This window comes from Chenopodium album, chromosome 1 (genome assembly GCF_948465745.1).
Source record: "Chenopodium album chromosome 1, dcCheAlbu1.1, whole genome shotgun sequence".
In the NCBI taxonomy this organism is placed as follows: domain Eukaryota; kingdom Viridiplantae; phylum Streptophyta; class Magnoliopsida; order Caryophyllales; family Amaranthaceae; genus Chenopodium; species Chenopodium album.
Window position 1 is genome coordinate 34,559,757 of NC_137834.1, and position 4,718 is coordinate 34,564,474.

At 41.3% G+C, this 4,718-nt stretch overlaps 1 pseudogene; it reads right to left on the reverse strand.

Annotated features, from left to right (window-relative positions):
- Nucleotides 1-1,211: 1,211 nt before the first annotated feature.
- LOC145566354 (small nucleolar RNA R71) lies at nt 1,212-1,310 on the reverse strand (annotated as a pseudogene).
- Nucleotides 1,311-4,718: the final 3,408 nt, after the last annotated feature.

Consider the following 4,718-nt stretch of genomic DNA (forward strand, 5'->3'; position numbering starts at 1 on the left):
GGTTGACATAGTTTTGCATGTGATTGATTAGACTAGGAGTGATCAACCTATAAGATTAATCTAGATTGCATTGCAACTCTTAATGACATGAACAATTGAATTGAAAGTTGCTCTAATTGATTGGGTTTACTTGTGATTCTTCTTGGTTTGCCTTTCATAGTGACACCTAGATTGGCCTATAGGAGATAGCATTTGAACTCTCTTGATTGCTACTATTGTTTGTCCATTGCAATACTTGAATTAATTGATTGAGCTCTAAACTAGCATTATAATTGAACTTGCATGTGGAACCCATATCCCTAGTGTTTAGACCTTTGATTTATTTGATTAGACTTGTTTTAGTTTACCATAGTGCCAACCATAATCTAAACTCCATCTTCGAGGTAGCTTGACTTAGACTCTAGTTTTCATCATTGCATTCCCTAGGGATCGACCCTTAACTTACCCTATATTCATATAAGGTTGATTAGGTGTTTACAAATTTAGTTTGACTTGGGGGAAGGGTAGATAACAACATACATTTTCCTCTTGTCAAAATGGCGCCGTTGCCGGGGAATGCTATTGGTGCTTAGCTTTTGTTGTTGAGTCTACTTCATTTTAATTGAAAAAAAAATATACAAAAAGATTTTGTTTCTTTAGGCTACACTTGTAGCCGTGCTACTAATATTTTCTTTGAAGTTTTGCATGCATAGAGCTTGTGATCGATCCATTGTGCCTTTTGACCCGGAAATCGAAAGGACTCTCTCAAGGAGAAGAATAGCTAATCGATCCTTGGGGTATAGTTCTTCAAGTGAAGAAGTGATTGAAGAAGAGCAAGGCATGGGAGAAAATCCGAGAGTGGCCTTGAAGGAGCTAGGAATACCCGGTGCTTATAAGTTTGAGAGCGGTATAGCTCCGCCTACAACACCGGCAAATGATTTCGAAATTCGGCCGGCCATGATCACCTTAATTGAGAGGAGGCAATATAGTGGGGCTAAGAATGAGAACCCGTTGAACCATCTTAAAGAATTTGAAAAATATTGCAACACCATCAAAGTCAACGGAGTTTCTCAAGAGTTCATACGCCTCAAGTTGTTCCCCTTCTCTCTCATAGGAAGATCCTTAGAGTGGCTAGATAAAGAAGTGAAGCCCAACTCCTTGAGAACATGGGATGATGTTACAAAGGCCTTCTTGTCCCGCTTCTACCCTCAAAAGAAGACGGCGGAAGCAAGAGCCTTGATTCAAGGGTTCAAGCAAAGGCCAAATGAAAGCCTTTACGAAGCATGGGAGAGATACAAAGAGTATCAAAGGGAGTGCCCTCACCACGGAATCCCAACATACCAAGTGGTCCAAATCTTCTATGGCGGTTTAAGTCCCCAAGGCAAGTCATGCCTTGATGGGGGGGCCGGGGGTCCTATCATGAACAAGACCGAAGAAGAAGTGGTGGACATTATTGAGGATGTGGTGACGTACTATAGAGATTGGCAATCTTCATTGTACTTTGTGGACCATCTAAATGCGATCAACAACCTTTCCTCCCAAATGACAAACTTGGGAAAGGAGATGACCGCAATCAAAGCCAAGTTGGAGAGCACTTCTTCTTCTTCCCAAGCTTCGAATCTTCCCTCCCAATTTAAGGGGAGAGGTACTCCTTCTAACTCTCAACCCCCTCCCTCTTCACATAATATGCCTATGGGTTGTTTGTTTTGTGATGCATGTGGATCGTATGATCATGACTCTAGTAATTGTCCTAATGAATGTGTTGATGAGTTTGATAACAATGATAGTGAGCATGTGAATTATGTGTCAAATAATAATGCTCAAAGGTTTGATAATCAAAGAGGTCAATGGAATAGGAATTACCAAAACCAATGCAATTTTGACAAATATAATCAAGGTGGTGGTTATAGAAACCAAGGGAACCAAGGTTCTCGTGGTAGCTATAATAACCAAGGTTATAGTGGCCAAAATCAAAGCCAAAATTATGGTAATCAAAACCAAGGTTGTGGAAATCACAACAAAGGTAGTGGTAACCATAATCAAGGTGGTGGTAACCATAATCAAGGTTGTGGTCAAATCAAAATAGGGGTACTTGGAACAACAAAGGGAAGGGAAATTTTCAAAATAATGCTCAAAGAGGTCCCCCACCCGGAGTTTTTCCAAGGACTCAAGGAGAAAATTCCTATTCACAAACTTGTTCAGCTAGGACCAATTTGGAAGAAATAATTGAGAATCAAACCAAGTTGTTGAACACATACATAGCCGTTAGTGATAAGAAGTTCAATGAAATGATGACCCACAATAAAATGCTTGAAAACCAAATTTCTCAACTTGCTAATGCTTTGAAAGATCATGCAAGCCCTTCTTCTTTACCTTCCAAAGTTCTTGATCCCAACAAACACGTGAATGCTATTGTTATAAGGAGTGGTAAGGTTCTTGAGGAGAGATTACCTAGGAAGGGTGAGGATAAGGAGATTCCTAAGAAAGCCTTGGTTGAGAATGAGGGGGGTAGGGCATCATTGGATGAGGTTGTGGTTGAGACACCTAGAGAGGTGAGAGTAAAGAAAGATATTGTGAAATCCAAGCTCCCTTACCCACAAAAATTCATGAGACACAAATTAGATGAACAATTTGGGAGATTCATTGATATGCTAAAACAACTTCATCTTTCTCTACCTTTTACCGATGTGATCAACCAAATGCCAAATTATGCCAAATTCCTCAAGGACATTTTGAGTGGGAAAAGGACTTGTGAGGTTGTGGAGACTATCAACTTGACTGAAAATTGTAGTGCTATCATCATGAACAAAATGCCACCCAAATTGAAAGACCCCGGAAACTTCTCCATTCCTTGTGCCATTAACAAGCTGCAAATTGATAATGCCTTATGTGACTTGGGAGCTAGTGTGAGCATAATGCCATGTTCGGTTTATCAAAGGCTTGAACTAGGGGAACTCTTACCTTCTAACATTACCTTGCAATTAGCCGATAGGTCAATCAAGTTTCCAAAAGGTAAGGTAGAAGATGTTCCATTGAAGGTTGGGAAGTTTGTGTTCCCGGTGGATTTTATTGTGCTTGAAATGGATGAAGATGCTACCATTCCAATCATTTTAGGTAGACCCTTTCTTGCTACCTCGGGTGCTATGATTGATGTGAGGAGTGCAAAGATTTCCCTTAAGGTAGGAGATGAGGTCATTGAATTTGATTTGAATGAAAGCATGAAGTATCCATCTTCTTCTCTAGAAAATTGCATGATGCTTGATTCACTTGATCATGTTGTGTCTTCCATGCATGAGCACTTGCTCACCTCTAACGATGCTCTTGAGAATTTTTTTGTTGAACAAGGACAAAGTAGGTACACCAAGAAAGGAAGTGGCATTCTATGAAGAATTTCTTAATGGAAGCATGGAGGAAGTGGATGAGCAAATGTGCTTAAAAATCTCAAGCCAAGAATCTTTGCAAGCGGCCACATCAAAGGAAGGTAATGGTGTGCCTATGGTAGAGCTCAAACCTCTACCATCACACCTTAGGTATGAGTTCTTGGGCCCTCATTCCACTTACCCCGTGATAGTTAGTGCATCCTTGAGCGTGAGCCAAGCTCAAGCGTTATGTGGTGTTTTGAGAAAGCACCAAGGTGCTTTAGGATACACAATTGATGATCTTAAAGGTATAAGCCCCGCCTTGTGCCAACACCACATAACTCTTGAGGAAGGTGTCCTTCCTTCTATCGAACGACAAAGAAAACTACATCCCTAAATGGGAGAGGTAGTAAAGAAGGAGATCACCAAGCTATTGGATGCGGGAATCATATTCCCCATCTCTAGCTCAAGGTGGGTCTCCCCCGTGCATGTCGTTCCAAAGAAGGGGGGCATGACCGTGGTTGAGAATGAGAAGGGTGAGCTCATTCCAACTAGGACGGTCACGGGTTGGCGGATGTGTATAGACTATAGACGTCTAAACACATCCACCAAGAAGGATCACTTCCCTCTTCCATTTATTGATCAAATGCTTGAAAGACTAACAAGGCACAAGTTTTATTGGCTCGATGGATATTCGGCATTCTTCCAAATCCCCATCCACCTCGATGATCAAGAGAAAACTACCTTCACATGTCCTTATGGGACCTTTGCCTATCGAAGAATGTCCTTTGGGTTATGCAATGCACCCGCTACATTCCAAAGGTGCATGATGTGTATTTTTGGGGATATGTTGGAGAAGGAAATGGAGGTCTTCATGGATGACTTTTCGGTGGGGGGTGTCTCATTTGAGGAGTGCCTTGTGAACCTTGAGAAGTGTTTTGAAAGATGTGTTAAGGTCAATCTTGTTTTGAATTGGGAGAAATGCCACTTCATGGTGGAGGAAGGTATAGTCTTGGGCACAAGATTTCAAATAGAGGCATTTAGGTGGGTAAGGCAAAAATAGAAGTTATTGAGAAACTTCCACCTCCGGTGAATGTCAAGGGTGTGAGATCGTTCCTTGGTCATGCGGGTTTCTATAGGAGATTCATCAAGGATTTTTCACTTATTGCTAAGCCCCTAAATGACCTTCTTCCAAAGGATGTTGAGTTCTTTTTTTATGACAAATGCTTGAAGGCATTTGATAGATTGAAGAAGGCCCTAATCTCCACTCCTATTGTTCAAGCCCCAAGGTGGGATCTTCCTTTTGAATTGATGTGTGATGCAAGTGATTGGGCTATTAGAGGTGTTTTGGGACAACGTGTAGACAAGAAGCTTCATGTG